The sequence below is a fragment of the Rutidosis leptorrhynchoides genome, chromosome 1 (genome assembly GCF_046630445.1).
Source record: "Rutidosis leptorrhynchoides isolate AG116_Rl617_1_P2 chromosome 1, CSIRO_AGI_Rlap_v1, whole genome shotgun sequence".
In the NCBI taxonomy this organism is placed as follows: Eukaryota; Viridiplantae; Streptophyta; class Magnoliopsida; order Asterales; family Asteraceae; genus Rutidosis; species Rutidosis leptorrhynchoides.
This window is the reverse complement of record NC_092333.1, coordinates 575,571,426-575,599,017: the sequence shown is the minus strand read 5'-3', so window position 1 is coordinate 575,599,017 and position 27,592 is coordinate 575,571,426.

The following is a 27,592-nucleotide window of genomic DNA, read 5'->3' as shown; positions in this document are numbered from 1 at the left end:
CTCGATGTAGCCCAAGACAGTATTCATCCTCTACTCCTAAATTCTAATCAGATAGGATTACTAGAAGAAGTTAGAAGACTTTGAACTAAATATCAAGAATTGACAAACCTTACAGAGGAATGGGTAGAACAAATCCATAGACTTGAGCGTAAAGTAGAAACCCTGGAGGAAACGGTGCATGATTTGGAAGCTAGGCTCACACCTACTACCCAAGTACCAAAAGAAACACCAACAACACCACTAGTACCATCAGTACCACCAACATTACCAACACCACAAGAATTGTAAGCACCATCAGCATCACCACCAACAGCATCAGCTTCATCAACAACAACATCCGCATCACACGCCTCAACATCACACTCAGTACCTCAAACATCAACATCATACGCCCATAGATACCAAGGAATATTAGTAATAATGAGTTAAGATGTATTGACTCATTCTTCGTGAAGAATTATATATGTATACCTTATATATATATATGATTTGGAACAATAATAAATCTTGTCGTACTAAGCAATTACGTGTGAATCTCAACTAGTATGTACTACTTGGTTAATTCATATCACTAATATGATATGATGTACACCCTTCGTTAATGACTTAACAATTGTTAATCACTGCTTCAACACAATAAACTCCATTTCATAATAAATCAAGTGTAACGATGAATGTATTGATTCATAACTTCATTAGCGAAATATTTTGCGACAATTATGAAATCTCTAAAGGTTTTGGAGATTATTCATTCTCGTTTCAACCGTAAATCAAATGAGTTTAATATTATATTAAATCCATGATTACCTCTGAAGGAAAATATATATGTATGTATATTTTCATAAAGACTGTAATTAAAACTCTTTTGTACAAACTGTTAATTGTGAAAATATTTTAACGGGTAGGTAATACCCTAGAAATATTTATATCTCACATTAATATATTACATTGTACATTTTTCAATTCTGATTCTCATGAATTGTATTCATTCATATTCTATGATGAATTATCATATCAAACCACTGAAATTATCATTCATTACTTTTAAAATCAATAACGCCTATTCGTTAACCATTAGACCTGTTGACGATTACAATCAGCGTTTAATCATCTAAAAATAAAATTTCTTGAAACCATTGATAACCGAAGATTCAAATATGATTGCATTAAATGCAGAGGAAACAGCAAAATTGTAGAAGGTCTTAAGGGCCAAAAGTTTGATGATAAAGAATGGTATAAGCTCATATTTGGAACTGGAAAACGGATTGAGCAAACTATGAAGGAGGCTGTGGACAAATCACAAAGATTAAATCTACCTTCAAAGAATCTAAACGATTCAGTATCTGCTGAAGTCATCAACGAATACCTTGCCCCTGACTCTAAACCTTTACGGACAAATCTTCTTTATCATCCTTCGATCTTAGGAATTCTAAGATATCACCGTATCTTTCGTTATAAATATCCTCTATATTTCTGAAAATATCTTTATAACGATTCTTGTCCGCAATTAATTATCTCTTTGCGATAACTTTATCACATCATAAAGGAAACTGTTTTAGTTTCTATATTCAAGTTTAAATTATAAATGTTTTGAAGAAGTGTTGGGAATTAAAGCATGAGTTAGTATAATATAATGACGTCAGGCCAACGTGATTATATTACAGTAAGCCATGCTAAATTTTTAATGGAAGATGATGATTCATAGACTTTATAATCATCATTTGCCATGTTACACGACTCTTACATTCTATTTAAACTCTAAACATATCAAGAAAATATTTTTCTTGATGATTCGGTCTTTTTCGGATATTCTGGTAATTTGACAAATCAAATCGTGCTATTACCTTTCCTTTTGCTTTGTATATTATGAACATTTGAAACTTCATACCTACAAATTCAGGACCATTACTCGCTTTACTTAGAGTCGAGAGGAGAATGAAAAGGCAAAGAGATCTGACATATAAGGGAAAATATAAAGCCCGATAACAACACCGAAATTACAAACCGTGTATATGAATGCGTATAGTAATATAAAGACATGGGAGAACTAAAAACACAATAAATCCTAGAGCATAATAGAAGTAAACAGACTCCTCTGGTGGGAGTTGGAAAAGAAGGAAGATTGTGGCGATAACCAATATAAGGTCAAGAACAAGAACTTGATTGAGCATATTAACAAATCTTTTAGAAGTATGGATTGAGGAAGAAAGTATAGAAGTGGTGAAGATAATGAAACGGAAGAAGCTAATTTATAGCGAAATTCCAGACACAACAATCGAGGTAATTCACCGCATTTAATTAAAGAAAATCCTAATTTCCTTAATTACCGGAGAATCAAATCTTATAAAGATTATGAAGATTTCTTTAAAACCCTTAAATTCCGGAAATCAACTTTAGCTATGTCAAAAGTTAAGACGAACATTTAATTTCCTCATTTCAATCTTTTATGATAGCTTCGTTTATACTCTTTCTATAATCGAATTACTTTATCCATATTATTAAATGTCGATAAAACTCTAATTTTCAACTCATATTCATCATTCTTGTTGTAAAGAATGACGATCTCTATCAAATTTCATGACTATGATTTTCATGAACTCTTCTCTGTTTTATCTACCCTAATATTGTGGCATAAACGCTCAAGGTTTAAATAAGCTCACTATTATTCATCACACATTTCATGTATATTGAAATGCTTATATAACGCCATCATCTCTTTCTGAGGAAAACCTAAACAACGACACTCTTGTTAAATCCTTTAGATAACCTCTACATTAATAATAAAATGCACTTCGTAGAATTTATGGATCGTAAGATTTAAATGCTAGAAACAAAACAATATCCTATTAGTTGGAATTCACGAAAGGCCCCGAGCATACCTGGGAACGTGAAGACCAAATAAAACGAAAATATCCTCACCTGTTTACAAACAACGCTGACTGATGGCAACAACTAAATTTCGGGACGAAATTTCTATTAACAGGGGGATACTGTGACAACCCGTAAATTTCCGGCAAAATTTAAACAAAAATCTTTATATGATTTCATTTAACCTCGACTAATTTTGACGATTCACGAACAATTATTTGTAAATAATTACGCATTAATTTGATATATTAATATTATTATTATTAATATCCTTTTTAAACAAGATATCAATAATTAATATCTTTATTATCAGTATTGTTATTATGAATAAAAAAAATATTGACAAATATTCTTGGAAAAGTAGTAAATCAATTTGTTTATTTAAAAAAAATATATAAAAAAAAATCCTTAAAATAAATGATTTTTTTAAATAAAATAAATAAATAAATTACTTTTTAATTAAAAATTATAATGGAAAACTACTTTTATTATTTTATTTTGTGCATTATCTCATGACCTAACATTTAATACTTTTGAATTTTAAAATCCCATTAAAAATTAAAATATTTCTTTTACTTTTAATTATTTTATTCTTTTTACCTAATTTTTTCAAGTATAAATACCCCTATTTCTCATTCAAACTCACACCAAAATTTCTCTCATTCTCTCTTTGAAGAATTACTACTAGTTGATATCCAGATCACTTACTTGCTTTACTTTCCTTCTTGCGTGGAATACTTCAACTGCTATTTAATGTGAGTTCATCTGCTCTCTTTTTATATATTTTTGGGCTGAGAATACATGCGCAACTTTTATAACTGTTTTACACGTATCAAATATTAAACTGTGATATATTGGGCTATGACCAGCAAGTCCCCAACCGACAAGTATAAACGATAACTTGTACGGGGCAAACTTGAAAGTCTAGTCTAAATATCAGTACCAACTATTAAACTGTGATATGTTGGGCTATGACCAGCAAGTCCCCAACCGACAAGTATAAACGATAACTTGTATGGGGTAAACTTGAAAGTCTAGTCTAAATATCAGTACCAACTGTTAAAACTATGCTATACCCGGCTATGTCCGACTAAGTCCCTACAGTGATATTTTTAATTGCTGCGGCATTCTTAATTATTGGGGATAGGCCTATTGTGAGTAACGTCCCTGATACATTTGACTAAGTCTTTGTATTACTTGATAATGAAATTAAACGACAAGGACAGAACAACTTGTCACGGGGCAAACAACGTTTAGTCTAAATATCACGCGCTGGCATAACTTTTTGATCCTGCGGGAGATCAACCTGACTGGATCTAAATGATCTACTTATGAAAACAAATCTTGTGGTCTAACAATATTACTGAAATTATTATTTATGACAAACCTATGAACTCACTCAACCTCGTGTTGACCTTTTTAAGCATGTTTATTCTCAGGTACTTAAGTATTGCTTCCGCTGTATATCTACTGCTTTGATGATGATTACTTGCTATGCTTGGAGTCTTCATTACATATCATATCAATTAAAGACATATTTATCTTCCGCTACAAAACTCAATAAAACGTCTCATGTAGAGTCGTTCTCGTTTATGCAACTGTGATTTGATATAATTAGGCACAAATACCCCAGGCCCTATTTGGGGGTGTGATAGATTTGTTTTACACCTATTGCAAAATGTCGTGCAAAATCCCGGGTGATTTTCTTCACATCTATGACATGGCTGATTTTGGTTTTTGTTGCCGTTGTTGTTATTAAGGTTGTTGTTGAGATTGTTATTGTTGTTGAAACGGTTGTTGTAGTTGTTGTTGTTGTTGTTAGGACATTTGTTGTAGTTATTGTTAGGATTGCGGTTATTGTTGCGATTGTTGTTGTTGTTGGGATATTTGTTGCGATTGTGGTTGTAATTGTTATTGTTGTTGTACTGGTGATTCTTGTCACCGTTTTCCTCCCACTTCCTCTTGAGTTGTTTCGTGTTGGCTTCTTCAGCCGCCTGCTCTTTAATTCTTCCCTCAATCTGATTTATGAGGTTATGAGCCATTCGACATGCCTTTTGTATGGAAGCAGGCTCGTGTGAACTCACATCTTCTTGAATCCTTACTGGTAACCCTTTTATAAACACGTCGATCTTCTCTTTTTCATCTTCAAACGTTCCCGGACACAATAGGCACAACTCTGTGAATCGTTGTTCATATGTGGTAATGTCGAACCCTTGTTTTCGTAACTCTCTAAGCTCTACCTTGAGCTTATTGACTTCGTTTCTAGGACAGTACTGCTCGTTCATCAATTGCTTGAATGCCGACCACGGTAGTGCATAAGTAGCATTTTATCCTACCTGTTCAAGATAGGTGTTCCACCACGTTAACGCAGTACCTGTGAAGGTATGCGTAGCGTACTTAACTTTTTCCTCTTCAGTACACTTACTTATGGCAAACACCGATTCGACCTTCTCGGTCCACCGTTTCAATCCAATTGGTCCTTCGGTTCCATCAAATTCAACGGTTTGAAGGCAGTGAATTCTTTGTAGGAGCATCCTACACGATTTCTTGTGAAATTAGTTCCACTGCTAGATCCAGAGTTATTGTTATTTTGCATCGCAGCCTGTACTGCGGCTATGTTTACTGCAAGGAAAACACGGAAGTCTTCCTCGCTCATGTTTAAATTCTGACGAGTCGTCGGTGCCATTTCCTTCAAAAATAGCCCAAAAGAATTAAGTTAATCATATAGAATTTTAGGAGTAGTCAATAGTATTTCGTAGCATAGTATGAACTCATTTATAAAAGCTTTTTCTTCATATTAGAATTTTATAGTTTTAATTCGGGTAGTACCTACCCGTTAAGTTCATACTTAGTAGCTAATATACAATACAACTACTACAATTCTATATGAAAAACTGATTATAATAATATTTCACGTTCAAATTTTATACAATATTTTACAAACATACAATACCACTATTATACATATATGATGAAGTATAGCACATAATAACTTTGTTACTCGGCAGCTATAAAGGCAATTCTACTTATTACGTAAGTCATTCAGCAAAAGAAATAAAGACACGTAATTCATAAGTCTAGAAACAAGTCATGCATTCTGGTTTTACTAAGGCGACTTCCCATCCTTGGTCTTGTGGAAAGTAATCGTTATGACCATTGGCTAGGCAGTGAAATGTCCCATTCATATTGATTATAAACGTTCCATATTAATTGATTTCGTCGCATGATTTTGACCTCTATATGAGACGTTTTTCAAAGACTGCATTCATTTTTAAAACAACCATAATCTTTATTTTATCGATAAATGTTTAAAATTCATTACGTAGATTATCAAATAATGATAATCTAAAATATACCGTTTACACACGACCATTACATAATGGTTTACAATAAGAATATATTACATCAAAAATAAGTTTCTTGAATGCAGTTTTTACACAATATCATACAAGCATGGACTCCAAATCTTGTCCTTATTTTAGTATGCAACAGCGGAAGTTCTTAATAATCACCTGAGAATAAACATGCTTAAAACGTCAACAAAAATATTGATGAGTTATAGGTTTAACCTACATATTATCAAATCATAATAATAGACCACAAGATTTCATTTTTATAACACATCTCATATCATATCAGCCATTTCATAAACTGCATAGAGATAAAAACCATTCATATGTTGAACACTTAACGTTAACTTAATGCATAGAATATCCCCAAAACAGAACATCTCGTCTGTATAATAATCTCGGAGTACTAAACCATCCATAACCTGAATGGGGGTTGTTAACCCCAATAGATCTATCTTTAGGATTCGCGTCAATTAGGGGCCATTTCCCTAATTCTTAGGTTACCAGACTTGAAGGGCGATATTCGATTTAATAATCCAACCATAAAATGTAGTTTTGCGTACTTGTGTCTATTTTGTAAAACATTTATAAAGCTGCATGTATTCTCATCCCAAAAAAAAAATATTAGATTGTAAAAGTGGGACTATAACTCACTTTCACAGATTTTTACTTTGCCGGAAGTAAGACTTGGCCACTGGTCGATTCACGAACCTATAAAAGATGTGTACATATATATCAAAGTATGATCGAAATATATTCACAACATTTTTTATTACGTTTTTATGATTTAAGTTTGTTAAGTTAGCAGTCCTCGTTAGTAACCTACAACTAGTTGTCCACAGTTAGATGTACATAAATAAATCAATATATATTATCTTGAATCACTCCATGACCCAGTGTATACACGTCTCAGGCTAGATCACAACTCAAAGTATATATATTTTTGGAATCAACCTCAACCCTGTATAGCTAACTCAAACATTACTGCATATAGAGTGTCTATGGTTGTTCCAAATAATATATATAGATGGGTCGATATGATATGTCAAAACATTGTATACGTGTCTATGGTATCCCAAGATTATATAATATGTATAATACAATATAAATTAGTTAGGATATGTTTAGTCTAGATTTGTTACAAAATTTTCGTAGCTAAAACTAGCAAGTTTATCCAATTTTGTTTTACCCGTCATTTCTTCGTTACAATTCCGTTTTGAGTGATTCAAGTTGCTATGGTTTCATAATGAACTAACATTTATGAAAATAAACAGAAAAAGAATAAGTTTATAGTCGTAAATACAAGTTACAAGTCATTTTTTAAAGAGGTAGTCATTTCCGTCGAAAAAACGACATCTTGATGACCATTTTGAAAAACATACTTCCACTTTGTGTTTAACCATAATTTTTGGATATAGTATCATGTTAATATGTAATATCATTTTTCCAGAAACCAAACTTCCAATTCAAAGATTAAGATACTTTTTTTTTAACCCAAAACAGCCCCCGATTTCACTACGACGGCGTATGTCTGGTTTTACAGTGTTCTTCATGTTTCCAGGTTTTAAATCATTAAGTTAGCATATCATATAGATATAGAACATGTGTTTAGTTGATTTTAAAAGTCAAGTTAGAAGGATTAACTTTTTTTGAGAACAAGTTTAAAATTAACTAAACTATGTTCTAGTGATTACAAGTTTAATTCTTCGAATAAGATAGCTTTATATGTATGAATAGAATGATGTTATGAATATTATTACTACCTTAAGTTTAGTAGTTAAACCTACTGGAAGTGACAATAAATGATCTAGCTTCAAAAGATTCTTGGATGGCTTGAAAGTTCTTGAAGTAGAATCATGACACAAAAACAAGTTCAAGTAAGATTTCTGCTCGAATTAAGATTGTTATAGTTATAGAAATTGAATCAAAGTTTGAATATGAGTATTACCTTGAATTAGAGAGATAACCTACTGTAAGTAACAAAGATTTCTTGATCTTGGATGATTACTTGGAATGGATTAGAAAGCTTGGAAGTAATCTTGCAAACTTGAAAGTGTTCTTGGTTTTATGAAACTAGAACTTTTAGAATATATGAAGAACACTTGAAACTTGAAGATAGAACTTTAAAGAGATCAATTAGATGAAGAAAATTGAATAATGAAAGTGTTTGTAGGTGTTTTTGGTCGTTGGTATATGGATTAGATATATAGGGTGTGTAAGTTTGTTTTCATGTAAATAATTCATGAATGATTTATAATATTTTTTGTAATTTTGTGATATTTTATGCTAGCTGCCAAATGATGGTTCCTACATGTTTAAGGACTCACATGGGCTGCTAAGGAGCTGATCATTGAAGTGTATATATGATGTGCGTAGAGGTGTATACGAAATAGTTATATTTTTATTACGAAATATTATTAAATACGATACAATTTTACACAAGATATTTATTTATTTAAAGAGTGGATATACCTAAACCTTACTACAACACTTATAGGCAGTGTACCTAATCGTACAGTTGTGTAGTTTTTAGTAAGTCCGGTTCGTTCCACAGGGATCTAGCCAAGTTTAACGCTATATTTTTAAAACTAAATTTGTATATAAATATATATATAAATATAAGTAGTAGTATTATTATAAAAGGGGGATTTTACCGTTTAATGACCGGTTTGTCGATTTTAAAACTTTAGTCGCGGTTAAAACCTAATGTAAAATATTAAAAATAAATATAACTTAATTTAAAGCGTAAAGTAAATGACAATAATTAAAGTGCGATAAATTAAAATGCGATAAATAAAATGACAATAAATAAAATTGCGATAATTAAAAAGTACGATAATTAAAAGTGCAATTAAATAAAATGGCAGTAATTAAAAGTGCGATAAAATATGAAATAAAGGAATTATGCTTATTTAAACTTCCGTAATCATGATGTTTGACGTGTTGATTTTAGTTTATTACCATGGGTTAATTGTCCTTTGTCCTGGATTATTCAATATGTCCATCTGGTTTAAGTCCATAACAGTCCATCAGTGATAAATATAAAGTGCGAGTGTCCTCGTCAAATTATCCTTATACCCGAAGTCAAATATTCCAACTAATTGGGGACTTAAACTATAATTACACCAATTTTCCTTGTATATAATTCACCCCTATTTTAATAAGTCCATTGACTATTAATCCATTCCCATGTCTGGTTAAATGAACGATTATTAGTACTTATAAATATCCCGCCCATCGTGTTCGATCGAGTGTATGTGGTTGTTTATAGGTACGTCCAATTTTAAATCTTTATATTAAATTAATGAACTATCATTTAATTAAACAAATATAAAGCCCATTAATAGCCTATAGTCTAATTTCCACAAGTGTCGTTCTTTTGTCCAAACCCAATTATGGTACAAAGCCCAATAACCCCGTCTTTAATATTTTAGCCCAACATCACGATTACTTCGGCTTAAATAAGCATAATAATAAATTAGCTACGAGACATTAATTTAAAAAGGTTGAACATAACTTACAATGATTAATAATAGCGTAGCGTTACACGGACAGAATTTTGACTTACACACTTACAACATTCGCTAACATACCCTTATTATTATTAAATTAAAATTCAAGTTATAATATATATATATATATATATATATATATATATATATATATATATATATATATATATATATATATATATATATATATATATATATATATATATATATATATTACGTGAGAGATAGAGAGAAAAAGGTGTACATCATTCGACCAAAACACGCGAAATTTATAGGATGTCAGCTGATACTGTTCACCATGCGATCGCATGGGTTTATAACTGCCAGGCCATGCGATCGCATGGCCCCCTGGGACAGCTCACATTTGCTTGTTTTCTTCTTGCCGATGGTTTTAATATATAATATAATATATATATATATATATATATATATATATATATATATATATATAATTTTTAAGAATTAATTATATATTATATTATATTCATGTGCATAGTTGACTTGTAATTTTTAGTCCGTTGCGTCGAGCGTTGAGAGTTGACTCTGGTCCTGGTTCCAGATTTTCGAACGTCCTTTCGTACTATTTAATATCTTGTACTTTGCGTTTTGAGGCTCGTACTCTTGTAATTTTTTAGACGTTTCATCAACCTTCGATCTTAGAAATTCTGGAAATATCATCATAAATATCTTCGATATTTTTGAGGATATTTTCATAGCTATTCTTATTTGAAATCATTAATCTCTTCGGCTATCAGTGTTACATCATATAGAAACTGTTAGTTTCTATATTATATAAACTTTCGAGCTTAAAATATGAATGTTATTAAAGTAATGTTGGGAACTGATGCATGAGTTAGTATAATATAATGACACTTGATCAACGCGATTATATTACAGTGAGTCATGCTGAGTTTTAATGGAACGTGATGATTCACAGATCATAACGTCATCATGTACCATGTTACACGACTCTTACATTCCATCAAATCTCTAAAAATATCAAGAACATATATTCTTAATAGTTCTATTTTTCGTGATTCTGGTAATTTAACAAATCAAGATCATGCCATTACAAATTCTATCTTAGAACATTGACTATGTTCATTCCGAATTTCATACCTACGAATTCTGATTCATTATTTGTTCGACTTAAAGTCAAGGAAAGAAAACAAAAGTTCGAATTGAGGGAGAAAGAATAGAAGGTGTGAGCTGTGGAAAAACGGAAACAAAGGGAATGGATTTATAGTGAAATATTCGATAGAGCAATCGAAACAGATTATAGCATCTAACCAAAAAAGATCCTAATCTCCTTAATTATCGAAGAATCAAATCTTATTACAAAGATTTTCTTTAAATCCCTTGAAATCCGGAATTCAACCATGACTACGACAAAAGTCAAGACGAATCTTATTTTCTCAATTCACTATTTTGTGATAGCTTCACTTATACTTCTCGCGTAATCAAATTATTTTATCCTTATTACTCAATGGTAATGAAACTTAATTTATCAGATCGTATGTGTCAAGAAAACACATTTATTGTTAGCCATGACCACCTCACTCAAATTTCGGGACGAAATTTCTTTAACTGGTAGGTACTGTGACTACCCGGGAATTTCCGACCAAATTTAAACTTGATCTTTAATTGTTTTCGACACGATAAGCAAAGTCTATAATATAGAAGTCTCAAAATCTTTGAACTGTGTTCATATATATATTTGACCTTTGACTATTTCTGACGATTCACGAACCTTTAATTGTAAACAGAAATGTATATATAGATAATTATATATGTAAATAATTATACATAATAAATTAGACATATTAATGAACTATTAAGTAATTTAGTTATTATGAAAGATAATTGAAACTTATTATTGTGAATATATAGGGTATATTAAATATAAGAGAGTTCAATTCTAATTGGTCAACGCTAATAAAATGTAATATTAATAAATAAAATTTATTTACAAGTTTAAAAAATAATTGTTATACTTACTATCATTACCATTAAAATCAGTATTAGTTATATATAAATATGAAAGTTGACATACATGATTTGTTGTAATATCCTTATTATTAATATTATTGTTAAAATTATTAATAATATAACAAGTATGAAAGTTATAATTTTAGTTATTATTAGTATTATTATTAGACATTATTACTACCATTATTATTAAAGAATTATTTGTATTATTATTATTATTATTATTATCAATTACACTAAAAATTATCATTTTTATGACTCCTTATTGTTATTACTCTTAGTATTATTATTATTAATATTATTATTATTATTTGTAATATAATCATAACTATTAATTATTAATAATAAATTTATAGAATTAGGGATATAATATCAATTCAGATCGTGTATACATCATCTATAGTTGAGTTTTGCTTTTTTGCTGTAAAGGTAACTAAATTGAATCCAATCATAGAATAATTCCAAAATCAGTTAGACATCCATTTCATGTTTATTTTCTTTTATAAATTCTGTCCTTGAGAATAAAAATCTGTCCATTCTCATTTATATATACATATTACTTTCATACATGGGAGAACACTCAACACAAACACCCAAATACTTCTCTTTCTTTCTCATACCATGTGATCGGGTGTAACCTCTTCAACCGAGAGCACCATTACCTTTCACCACCTTCAACACTTTCATTGATTAACCAACTAGCCACGACCCCCATGAACCACCAAAAAACATTCAAATGAACACCACATCATAAACACACCATCGTTAGTGTTGCTATCATTATTCAAACCGAAGGCCACAACTAAACTTGTTTAGTTGTTTCTGTACGAGCTAAACCAACATCACTATTATAATCTTGTTATTAGAATCATTACTGCTCCAAATACTATCACTATTTCTTTTTACCACCATGAACACCCTCATGTTCATAGATATCCAAACAATTACAACTTGTTCCTGTTTCTACTTCAAAATATACCAAATTGAAATATATTCACAACATTTTTTATTACGTTTTTATGATTTAAGTTTGTTAAGTTAGCAGTCCTCGTAGTAACCTACAACTAGTTGTCCACAGTTAGATGTACATAAATAAATCAATATATATTATCTTGAATCACTCCATGACCCAGTGTATACACGTCTCAGGCTAGATTACAACTCAAAGTATATATATTTTTTGAATCAACCTCAACCCTGTATAGCTACCTCAAACATTACTGCATATAGAATGTCTATGGTTGTTTCAAATAATATATATAGATGGGTCGATATGATATGTCAAAATATTGTATACGTATCTATGGTATCCCAAGATTATATAATATGTATAATACAATATAAATTAGTTAGGATATGTTTAGTCTAGATTTGTTACAAAATTTTCGTAGCTAAAACTAGCAAGTTTATCCAATTTTGTTTTACCCGTCATTTCTTCGTTTCAAATCCGTTTTGAGTGATTCAAGTTGCTATGGTTTCATAATGAACGAACATTTATGAAAATAAACAGAAAAAGTATAAGTTTATAGTCGTAAATACAGGTTACAAGTCATTTTTTAAAGAGGTAGTCATTTCCGTCGAAAAAACGACATCTTGATGACCATTTTGAAAAACATACTTCCACTTTGTGTTTAACCATAATTTTTGGATATAGTATCATGTTCATATGTAATATCATTTTTCCAGAAACCAAACTTCCAATTCAAAGATTAAGATACTTTTTTTTAACCCAAAACAGCCCCCGATTTCACTACGACGGCGTATGTCCGGTTTTACAGTGTTCTTCGTGTTTCCAGGATTTAAATCATTAATTTAGCATGTCATATAGATATAGAACATGTGTTTAGTTTATTTTAAAAGTCAATTTAGAAGGATTAACTTTTTTTGCGAACAAGTTTAAAATTAACTAAACTATGTTCTAGTGATTACAAGTTTAATTCTTCGAATAAGATAGCTTTATATGTATGAATCGAATGATGTTATGAACATCATTACTACCTTAAGTTTAGTAGGTAAATCTATTGGAAGTGACAATAAATGATCTAGCTTCAAAAGATTCTTGAATGGCTTGAAAGTTCTTGAAGTAGAATCATGACACGAAAACAAGTTCAAGTAAGATTTCTGCTCGAATTAAGATTGTTATAGTTATAGAAATTGAATCAAAGTTTGAATATGATTATTACCTTGAATTAGAGAGATAACCTACTATAAGTAACAAAGATTTCTTGATCTTGGATGATTAATTGGAATGGATTAGAAAGCTTGGAAGTAATCTTGCAAACTTGAAAGTGTTCTTGGTTTTATGAAACTAGAACTTATAGAATATATGAAGAACACTTGAAACTTGAAGATAGAACTTGAGAGAGATCAATTAGATGAAGAAAATTGAAGAATGAAAGTGTTTGTAGGTGTTTTTGGTCGTTGGTATATGGATTAGATATATAGGGTGTGTAAGTTTGTTTTCATGTAAATAATTCATGAATGACTTATAATATTTTTTGTAATTTTGTGATATTTCATGCTAGCTGCCAATTGATGGTTCCTACATGTTTAATGACTTACATGGGCTGCTAAGGAGCTGATCATTGAAGTGTATATATGATGTGCGTAGAGGTGTATACGAAATAGTTATATTTTTATTACGAAATATTATTAAATACGATACAATTTTACACAAGATATATATTTATTTAAAGAGTGGATATACCTAAACCTTGCTACAACACTTATAGGCAGTGTACCTAATCGTACAGTAGTGTAGTTTTTAGTAAGTCCGGTTCGTTCCACAGAGATCTAGCCAAGTTTAACGCTATATTTTTAAAACTAAATTTGTATATAAATATATATATAAATAAAAGTAGTATTATTATTATAAAAGGGGGATTTTACCGTTTAATGACCGGTTTGTCGATTTTAAAACTTTAGTCGCAGTTAAAACCTAATGTAAAATATTAAAAATAAATATAACTTAATTTAAAGCGTACAGTAAATGACAATAATTAAAGTGCGATAAATTAAAATGCGATAAATAAAATGACAATAAATAAAATTGCGATAATTAAAAAGTACGATAATTAAAAGTGCAATTAAATAAAATGGCAGTAATTAAAAGTGCGATAAAATATGAAATAAAGGAATTATGCTTATTTAAACTTCCGTAATCATGATGTTTGACGTGTTGATTTTAGTTTATTACCATGGGTTAATTGTCCTTTGTCCTGGATTATTCAATATGTCCATCTGGTTTAAGTCCATAACAGTCCATCAGTGATAAATATAAAGTGCGAGTGTCCTCGTCAAATTATCCTTATACCCGAAGTCAAATATTCCAACTAATTGGGGACTTAAACTATAATTACACCAATTTTCCTTGTATATAATTCACCCCTATTTTAATAAGTCCATTGACTATTAATCCATTCCCATGTCCGGTTAAATGAACGATTATTAGTACTTATAAATATCCCGCCCATCGTGTCCGATCGAGTGCATGTGGTTGTTTATAGGTACGTCCAATTTTAAATCTTTATATTAAATTAATGAACTATCATTCAATTAAAAAAATATAAAGCTCATTAATAGCCCATAGTCTAATTTCCACAAGTGTCGTTCTTTTGTCCAAACCCCAATTATGGTACAAAGTCCAATAACCCCGTCTTTAATATTTTAGCCCAACATCACGATTACTTCGGCTTAAATAAGCATAATAATAAATTAGCTACGAGACATTAATTTAAAAAGGTTGAACATAACTTACAATGATTAATAATAGCGTAGCGTTACACGGACAGAATTTCGACTTACACACTTACAACATTCGCTAACATACCCTTATTATTATTAAATTAAAATTAAAATTAAAATTAAAATTAAAATTAATATTATAAAATATATATATATATATATATATATATATATATATATATATATATATATATATATATATATATATATATATATTATGTGAGAGGTAGAGAGAAAAAGGTGTACATCATTCGACCAAAACACGCGAAATTTATAGGATGTCAGCTGATACTGTTCACCATGCGATCGCATGGGTTTATAACTGCCAGGCCATGCGATCGCATGGCCCCCTGAGATAGCTCACATTTGCTTGTTTTCTTCTTGCCGATGGTTTTAATATATAATATAATATATATATATAATTTTTAAGAATTAATTATATATTATATTATATTCATGTGCATAGTTGACTTGTAATTTTTAGTCCGTTGCGTCGAGCGTTGAGAGTTGACTCTGGTCCCGGTTCCGGATTTTTGAACGTCCTTTCGTACTATTTAATATCTTGTACTTTACGTTTTGCGGCTCGTACTCTTGTAATTTTTTAGACGTTTCATCAACCTTCGATCTTAGAAATTCTGAAAATATCATCGTAAATATCTTTGATATTTTTGAGGATATTTTCATAACTATTCTTATCTGAAATCATTAATCTCTTCGTGCTATCAGTGTTACATCATATAGAAACTGTTAGTTTCTATATTCTGTAAACTTTCGAGCTTAAAATATGAATGTTATTAAAGTAATGTTGGGAACTGATGCATGAGTTAGTATAATATAATGACACTTGATCAACACGATTATATTACAGTGAGTCATGCTAAGTTTTAATAGAACGTGATGATTCACAGATCATAACGTCATCATGTACCATGTTACACGACTCTTACATTCCATCAAATCTCTAAACATATCAAGAACATATATTCTTAATAGTTCTATCTTTCGTGATTCTGGTAATTTAACAAATCAAGATCGTGCCCTTACAAATTCTATCTTAGAACATTGACTATGTTCATTCCGAATTTCATACCTACGAATTCTGAATCATTATTCGTTCAACTTAAAGTCGAGGAAAGAAAACAAAAGTTCGAATTGAGGGAGAAAGAATAGAAGGTGTGAGCTGTGGAAATACAGAAACAAAGGGAATGGATTTATAGTGAAATATTCGATAGAGCAATCGAAACAGATTATAGCATCTAACCAAAGAAGATCCTAATCTCCTTAATTATCGAAGAATCAAATCTTATTACAAAGATTTTCTTTAAATCCCTTGAAATCCGGAATTCAACCATGACTACGACAAAAGTCAAGACGAATCTTATTTTCTCAATTCACTATTTTGTGATAGCTTCACTTATACTTCTCGCGTAATCAAATTATTTTATCCTTATTACTCAATGGTAATGAAACTTAATTTATCAGATCGTATATGTCAAGAAAACACATTTATTGTTAGCCATGACCACCTCACTCAAATTTCGGGACGAAATTTCTTTAACGGGTAGGTACTGTGACGACCCGGGAATTTCCGACCAAATTTAAACTTGATCTTTAATTGTTTTCGACACGATAAGCAAAGTCTATAATATAGAAGTCTCAAAAACTTTGAACTGTGTTCATATATATATTTGACCTTTGACTATTTCTGACGATTCACGAGCCTTTAATTGTAAACAGAAATGTATATATAGATAATTATATATGTAAATAATTATACATAATAAATTAGATATATTAATGAACTATTAAGTAATTTAGTTATTATGAAAGATAATTGAAACTTATTATTGTGAATATATATGGTATATTGAATATAAGAGAGTTCAATTCTAATTGGTCAACGCTAATAAAATGTAATATTAATAAATAAAATTTATTTACAAGTTTAAAATATAATTGTTATACTTACTATCATTACCATTAAAATCAGTATTAGTTATATATAAATAAGAAAGTTGACATACATGATTTGTTGTAATATCCTTATTATTAATATTATTGTTAAAATTATTATTAATATAAAAAGTATGAAAGTTATAATTTTAGTTATTATTAGTATTATTATTAGACATTATTACTACCATTATTATTAAAGAATTATTTGTATTATTATTATTATTATTATTATTATTATTATTATTATTATCAATTACACTAAAAATTATCATTTTTATGACTCCTTATTGTTATTACTCTTAATATTATTATTATTAATATTATTATTATTATTATTATTTGTAATATAATCATAATTATTAATTATTAATAATAAATTTATAGAATTAGGGATATAAGATCAATTCAGATCGTGTATACATCATCTATAGTTAAGTTTCGCTTTTTTGCTGTAAAGGTAACTAAATTGAATCCAATCACAGAATAATTCCAAAATCAGTTAGACATCCATTTCATGTTTATTTTCTTTTATAAATTCTGTCCTTGAGAATAAAAATCTGTCCATTCTCATTTATATATACATATTACTTTCATACATGGGAGAACACTCAACACAAACACCCAAATACTTCTCTTTCTTTCTCATACCATGTGATCGGGTGTAACCTCTTCAACCGAGAGCACCATTACCTTTCACCACCTTCAACACTTTCATTGATTAACCAACTAGCCACGACCCCCATGAACCACCAAACCACATTCAAACGAAAACCACATCATAAACACACCATCGTTAGTGTTGCTATCGTTATTCAAACCGAAGGCCACAACTAAACTTGTTTAGTTGTTTCTGTACGAGGTAAACGAACATCACTATTATAATCTTGTTATTAGAATCATTACTGCTCCAAATACTATCACTATTTCTTTTTACCACCATGAACACCCTCATGTTCATAGATATCCAAACAATTACAACTTGTTCCTGTTTCTACTTCAAAATATACCAAATCAAACACCCAAGACCAAACCACCCTTATGACCTTGATTCTTTAATTTTTTGTTTTTGAACGACGAACAAACAACAACTATTAAGGTTCGATTGTTGCTGCTATTTTTTTTTATTCTATTTTACATCGCAAACCACCACCATCTTAACCTGTTAACCTGCTGTGCTACTGCATATTTCTGTTTTGATCAAGTAAAACCACCATCATTGTCTTCCTCCTGTAACCTTCGACATACACCACCGTAAACTCATCTATTTCGTTATATTTTTCTGTTTCAATTGAAAATAAAAAAATGATGATAATAATGTTAAAAGGTGAGCCGACACAATACCTTTGCATATTTTATGATTAGTGGAAAGTGCAGCTGGAACTTCTTGTTTTCTGTTTTTTTTATTTCCTCGCTACTGCAAAAATCGAATCATAATACCTGGGGCCGTATTAGTTTCTGGACTGATATGAACCTGTTTCTATTTTGGGCCGTGACAATATCATATTACTTATAGGGCCATGTTGTTGTTGGGCCCGAAATAAAACTGGACTAGTGGACTGTTATTGGTAATAATATGAAGAGGATATGGTTTTGTTAATAACAAATGATTATGATCATAATTAGGATCGTGATATTGATGATCATGTTAATTGGTTATGTGTTGGTGACAGTTAATTGCTATAGATAATGATGAAATGTTACGGATGACGTTATAAGATTATGATTATAATTATGATAATGATGGAATAGTATTAGGATATAGGTGATAATGAGTTCATGGGATGATATGTGTGTGATGACATGCTCGATGATGGTAACGATGGAAATCATATGATAATGAAAAGGACAATAAGGCAAGATAATAAAATTAACGATGATAAACGATAAGATGATGATCGAAGTTAGTGATAACAGTGAAGATCGATAGATGATGATGATAATGATGAGTCCATGATAATATAGATGATGATACATGATCTAGTTGATGATTTAGTTAATAATAATAAGTTAATAAAACGGGTCCGTACTTATTAAACAATTTGACACACAAGTAATACCAAAACAAATTGATGGTTCATTGGTTAGGCGTGTGCTGAGTTAGCAAGACGTCACGGGTTCAAACCCGGACTTGGGCATTTTTCTTTTAAGGGCTACTTCATTGAGGTAGTTTATTTATTATTTTTATTATTATTATTATTATTATTATTATTATTATTATTATTATTATTATTATTATTATTATTATTATTATTATTATTATTATTATTATATTTTTATTAATATTATTACCATTTACACTATTAGTAAGATTATCATTATTATTATTTTATAACAAATAAATAATTTTTATATAAAATATGCTTATTACGTATACTATATTACATTAATATTACATAAACTTTTATAAAATACTATTACCTATAATCTTATAAATAATTAATTTACATATAATATAAATATATATTTTAACATAATCATACATATAAATATAAATTTTGATACAAAATATAATATTTTTAAGTAAAAATATATAATTTATAATAAATGACATATATATATATGTATGTATATATATATATATATATATATATATATATATATATATTATAATTAAAATATTTTAATAAGAATTGGATACATATAATAATAATATATGTTTACTATTATTATATGTGTTAATATTACTTGATAAATAATTAATATAGGTTCGTGAATCTGAGGCCAATGTTGCACTTGTTCAATGACGTTATATGTATTTTTACTACGAAATAAAGTAGGTGAGTTTCATTTACTCCCTTTTTACTCATTACATTTTTGGGCTGAGAATACATGCAAATGCTTTATTAACTGTTTTACAGTATTTATATGTGTGAGTTCATTTGCTCCCTTTTACTCTTTACATTTTTAGGACTAAGAATACATGCGCTGTTTTTACAACTACTTTATTAAATGCTTTTGAAATATATTTTGAACTGTGAATACATGAAATGTTTTATAAATGTTTGACGAGATAGACACAAGAAAAACATTCCTCGAATGAATTATTATGCAGACAGAAGTTCTGCGGATTATTATTAAATTATGTGGACATGATAATTGCCACCGTTGAATTATGTGGACATGATAATTGCCACCGTTGAATTATGTGGACATGATAATTGCCAACATTGAATTATGTGGACATGATAATTGCCACCAATTGATATGAATGTTATGTATCGAGAGAATGATTTTATATGCAGGTTATGTGTATGTTATTTTTGTGCACGAGATATGTGTACGGTTACTAAGATTTATGAAAGATGATTTCGTACACGAGAAAGGTGTACTGTATTTAAAAGATATCGCATGTACATTACAGGTGGGTATAGGATTCAGGCCCATTTGTACCATGCAACATTTAAATCTTGTGGTCTATCAAAATGATGAATTTTATTATTTTATGATAAACTTATGAACTCACCAACCTTTTGGTTGACACTTTAAAACATGTTTATTCTCGGGTGTGAAAGAAATCTTCCGCTGTGCATTTGCTCATATTACATGGAGTCGTTCATGGCATATAGAGGTCAGAACCTTGCAATGGGATCAACTGTTGAAGACTTCGTCCAGATGGATTAGGACGGGTCCTTTCAGTTGGTATCAGAGCGATGGTCTTAGTAAACCAGGTCTTGCATTAGTGTATCTAACTGATAGTTATTAAGATGCATTAGTGGGTCTGGACTTCGACCGTGTCTGCATGTCAAAAGTTTTGCTTATCATTTCATGTTGAAAATTACTTGCTTATCATCCTTAAAGTCTAGACACGTCTTACTGCCTCTATTGCGTAGACATTGTATAGATAAATTCATATCTTAGCATATCTGTTATTGTTACTTTTGGCCGACAACTTCCGTAGATTCCTCCGTAATTTATGGGATTTTAGTATTATATATGCATATGTAAATTATGTATTGCAGGGTACTAATCTATATCCTATAATCTATCTCTTATCGAAAATCCTTCATCTGATCGTACGAGATGAATCCTTCAACCAGTTCAAATTCCTTGGATTCCGACAACTATTCCGATATGGAGTTTCACCTAAGCTCCGAAAGCAGTGTCCCAGAATAAATAAACCAATTCATCTGATGGGTTCGTAGTTGACTTAAATGATGGAGACGAGAAGAAGGCGATCATTTCCACCCACCAACTTGCACTCTTGACGATGAACCTGAAGCGCTTATCGGCGAACCTGTTCGAGACACCATTTTCTCTCTCATATCCAGAGCATCTCGTCATGATTATATACTATCTCAAATTCTAGATCTTATTCATCCGCTCGTCCGAACCAACAATCATCCCAGAATAATGGAAGAAGTCAACGAGCTTCGCGCTCGAGTAATCAATTTAAAAAAAAAAACATGGTGCAAAACTTACCAGCTTCAACAACAGCACCGGCAACACCAGTACTGTAGTGACCCGAACTTTTCCATGTTTATATATATTAATTGAGATTGATATTTACATGATTAAATGTTTCCAACATGTTAAGCAATCAAACTTGTTAAGACTTGATTAATTGAAATATGTTTCATATAGACAATTGACCACCCAAGTTGACTGGTGATTCACGAACGTTAAAACTTGTAAAAACTATATTATGACATATATATGGATATATATATAGTTAACATGATACTATGATAAGTAAACATATCATTAAGTATATTAACAATGAACTACATATGTAAAAACAAGACTACTAACTTAATGATTTTTAAACGAGACATATATGTAACGATTATCGTTGTAAAGACATTTAATGTATATATATCATATTAAGAGATATTCATACATGATAATATCATGATAATATAATAATTTAAAATCTCATTTGATATTATAAACATTGGGTTAACAACATTTAACAAGATCGTTAACCTAAAGGTTTCAAAACAACACTTACATGTAACGACTAACGATGACTTAACGACTCAGTTAAAATGTATATACATGTAGTGTTTTAATATGTATTTATACACTTTTGAAAGACTTCAATACACTTATCAAAATACTTCTACTTAACAAAAATGCTTACAATTACATCCTCGTTCAGTTTCATCAACAATTCTACTCGTATGCACCCGTATTCGTACTCGTACAATATACAGCTTTTAGATGTATGTACTATTGGTATATACACTCCAATGATCAGCTCTTAGCAGCCCATGTGAGTCACCTAACACATGTGGGAACCATAATTTGGCAACTAGCATGAAATATCTCATAAAATTACAAAAATATGAGTAATCATTCATGACTTATTTACATGAAAACAAAATTACATATCCTTTATATCTAATCCATACACCAACGACCAAAAACACCTACAAACACTTTCATTCTTCAATTTTCTTCATCTAATTGATCTCTCTCAAGTTCTATCTTCAAGTTCTAAGTGTTCTTCATATATTCTACAAGTTCTAGTTACATAAAATCAAGAATACTTTCAAGTTTGCTAGCTCACTTCCAATCTTGTAAGGTGATCATCCAACCTCAAGAAATCTTTATTTCTTATAGTAGGTTATCATTTTAATACAAGGTAATAATCATATTCAAACTTTGGTTCAATTTCTATAACTATAACAATCTTATTTCAAGTGATGATCTTACTTGAACTTGTTTTCGTGTCATGATTCTGCTTCAAGAACTTCGAGCCATCCAAGGATCCGTTGAAGCTAGATCCATTTTTCTCTTTTCTAGTAGGTTTATCCAAGGAACTTAAGGTAGTAATGATGTTCATAACATCATTCGATTCATACATATAAAGCTATCTTATTCGAAGGTTTAAACTTGTAATCACTAGAACATAGTTTAGTTAATTCTAAACTTGTTCGCAAACAAAAGTTAATCCTTCTAACTTGACTTTTAAAATCAACTAAACACATGTTCTATATCTATATGATATGCTAACTTAATGATTTAAAACCTGGAGACACGAAAAACACCGTAAAACCGGATTTACGCCGTCGTAGTAACACCGCGGGCTGTTTTGGGTTAGTTAATTAGAAACTATGATAAAATTTGATTTAAAAGTTGTTATTCTGAGAAAATGATTTTTATTATGAACATGAAACTATATCCAAAAATTATGGTTAAACTCAAAGTGGAAGTATGTTTTCTAAAATGGTCATCTAGACGCCGTTCTTTCGACTGAAATGACTACCTTTACAAAAACGACTTGTAACTTATTTTTATGACTATAAACCTATACTTTTTCTGTTTAGATTCATAAAATAGAGTTCAATATGAAACCATAGCAATTTGATTCACTCAAAACGGATTTAAAATGAAGAAGTTATGGGTAAAACAAGATTGGATAATTTTTCTCATTTTAGCTACGTGAAAATTGGTAACAAATCTATTCCAACCATAACTTAATCAACTTGTATTGTATATTATGTAATCTTGAGATACCATAGACACGTATACAATGTTTCGACCTATCATGTCGACACATCTATATATATTTCGGAACAACCATAGACACTCTATATGTGAATGTTGGAGTTAGCTATACAGGATTGAGGTTGATTCCAAAATATATATAGTTTGAGTTGTGATCAATACTGAGATACGTATACACTGGGTCGTGGATTGATTCAAGATAATATTTATCGATTTATTTCTGTACATCTAACTGTGGACAACTAGTTGTAGGTTACTAACGAGGACAGCTGACTTAATAAACTTAAAACATCAAAATATATTAAAAGTGTTGTAAATATATTTTGAACATACTTTGATATATATGTATATATTGTTATAGGTTCGTGAATCAACCAGTGGCCAAGTCTTACTTCCCGACGAAGTAAAAATCTGTGAAGGTGAGTTATAGTCCCACTTTTAAAATCTAATATTTTTGGGATGAGAATACATGCAGGTTTTATAAATGATTTACAAAATAGACACAAGTACGTGAAACTACATTCTATGGTTGAATTATCGAAATCGAATATGCCCCTTTTTATTAAGTCTGGTAATCTAAGAATTAGGAAACAGACACCCTAATTGACGCGAATCCTAAAGATAGATCTATTGGGCCTAACAAACCCCATCCAAAGTACCAGATGCTTTAGTACTTCGAAATTTATATCATATCCGAAGGGTGTCCCGGAATGATGGGGATATTCTTATATATGCATCTTGTTAATGTCGGTTACCAGGTGTTCACCATATGAATGATTTTTATCTCTATGTATGGGATGTGTATTGAAATATGAAATCTTGTGGTCTATTATTATGATTTGATATATATAGGTTAAACCTATAACTCACCAACATTTTTGTTGACGTTTTAAGCATGTTTATTCTCAGGTGATTATTAAGAGCTTCCGCTATCGCATACTTAAATAAGGATGAGATTTGGAGTCCATGATTGTATGATATTGTGTAAAAACTGCATTCAAGAAACTTATTTTGTTGTAATATATTTGTATTGTAAACCATTATGTAATGGTTGTGTGTAAACAAGATATTTTAGATTATCATTATTTGATAATCTACGTAAAGCTTTTTAAACCTTTATTGATGAAATAAAGGTTATGGTTTGTTTTAAAATGAATGCAGTCTTTGAAAAACGTCTCATATAGAGGTCAAAACCTCGCAACGAAATCAATTAATATGGAACGTTTTTAATCAATAAGAACGGGACATTTCAGTTGGTATCCGAGCGTTGGTCTTAGAGAACCAGAATTTTGCATTAGTGTGTCTTATCGAGTTTGTTAGGATGCATTAGTGAGTCTGGACTTCGACCGTGTTTACTTGAAAAATGATTGCTTAACAAATTTTGTTGGAAACTATATATTTTTAACATGTGAATATTATGTGATATATTAATCTCTTAACGCGTTTGATATTATGTGATAGATGTCTACCTCTAGAACAAGTCCCATTGACTCACCTAATAATAATGAAGAGTCAAATATAAATTGGAATGATTCGTGGACTGATTCACAAGTTCCCGAAGAGGAACCGGAAGAAGAGTTGGAACCGGAAGAAGAATCGGAACCGGAAGAAGAATCGGAACTGGATGAAGAAATAGAACCGGTGGGGGAAATAATAGAATGGTTAAGTAAAAGAAAATCCTCAACCAACCGACCAAGGTTAATTATGGTCAATGGTGTTTCCGCCAAAGAAGCAAAATATTGGGAGGATTACCAATTCTCCGATGAATCGGATTCCGACGAGAATTCTGATGATGTTATAGAAATTACCCCAACTGAATTTAAAAAGGCAAAAGAAAATAATAAGGGAAAGGGCATAAAAATAGAGAAATCTAATTCCAACCCCGATGAACTTTATATGTATCGTCAACACCCGAAGTCCTTAAGTTGTAACAATGACCCGGGAACCTCTAAACCACCAGGTTTTTCTAAACCAATGTGGAAAACGACGGCTCGTATTAGGGGAACATCATATATCCCTAGAAACTTGGCAAAACGAACCAAAACTGAAGAAGAAGAAACAAGCGAGTCGGAATAAGATAGTTGTATTCGTGTGGTGTAATATATGTAATATAGTGTGCTTATGCTTTATGATATATGTAAAAATTGCTTGTATTAATAAGTATTTTTTTTTATGAATCTAACTCTTGTCTATTTTACAGTATAAAAACACAAAATGGATAGACAACCCAATATTTTAAGAGACCTACCCGGAGACATGATTGATGAAATCTTGTTTAGAGTCGGTCAGAATTCTTCGGCACAACTATTTAAGGTGAGATCAGTTTGTAAGACATTCGAAGAACGTTCCAAGAATGCCTTGGTTTATAAAAGGCTTTCGTTTGAAAGATGGGGGATATCACATTGGGAAATCCATAAGTTACGATGTGTTTACTTTGACGCATATATTGCGGGGAACCCAAATGCTATTTTATGCAATGGGTTAAGAAATTATTTTGACTCAATATATCCGAATATTGGACTTCATGATTTAGAAAAAGCGGCTAACATGCAACATAAAGAAGCATGTTATGCTTACGGATTAGTAATGTTCGCTTCTCACCAAAGTGAGAACAAGAACATCGGGCTACAACTATTAAACAAAACGTTCCCACAAGTGACGGAGTCGGTAATTGGGGTAAGAAATGAGGTTTTTAGATTGTTACGGGACTGTTGGACATTACGTAACCCTCATCCCTTTGACGACGTTACAACACGCTGTCTTATCAACTGCCATAACGGTTATGTTCCACAAGACCAAGGATGGGAAGTAATCCTAGTAAAACCAGAATGCATGACTTGTTTCTGGACGTATGAATTACGTGTCTTTATTGCCTTTGTTGAACGACTTGTGTACTAGCTAGAATTATCTTCACAACCATCTTGTATCAAATTTATTGTGTGTTATATTTCATGCTATATGTAAAATAAGCGGTATTGTAAGTTTGTAAAATATTGTGTAAAAGTTTGAACGCGAAATATTATTATAATCAGTTTTTCATATAGAATTGTAGTAGTTGAATTGTATATTAGCTACTAAGTATGAACTTAACGGGTAGGTACTACCCGAATTTAAACTTATAAAACGCTAATATGAAGAAAAAGCTTTTATAAATGAGTTCATATTATGCTACGAAATATTATTAACTACTCTTAATATTATGTATGATTAACTTGTTCCATTTGACTATTTTGAAAGAAATGGCACCGACTACTCGACACGCCGTGAATATGAATGAAGAGGAATTCCGTACTTTTCTAGCTTCAAACATAGCCGCAGTACAGGCTGCGCTACATACCAACAATAACCTTGAATCTAGCAGTACAGGAAATCGTGTAGGATGCACCTACAAAGAATTCACTGCCTGCAAACCTTTGGAATTTAATGGAACTGAAGGACCGATCGGATTGAAACGGTGGACCGAGAAGGTCGAATCGGTGTTTGCCATAAGTAAGTGTACTGAAGAGGACAAAGTGAAGTACGCTACGCATACCTTCACAGGTTCTGCGTTAACATGGTGGAATACCTATCTAGAGCAAGTGGGACAAGACGATGCGTACGCACTACCGTGGTCAGCATTCAAGCACTTGATGAACGAGAAGTACCGTCCCAGAACCGAGGTCAATAAGCTCAAGACAGAAGTTAGAGGGTTACGAACCCAAGGATTTGATATTACCACGTACG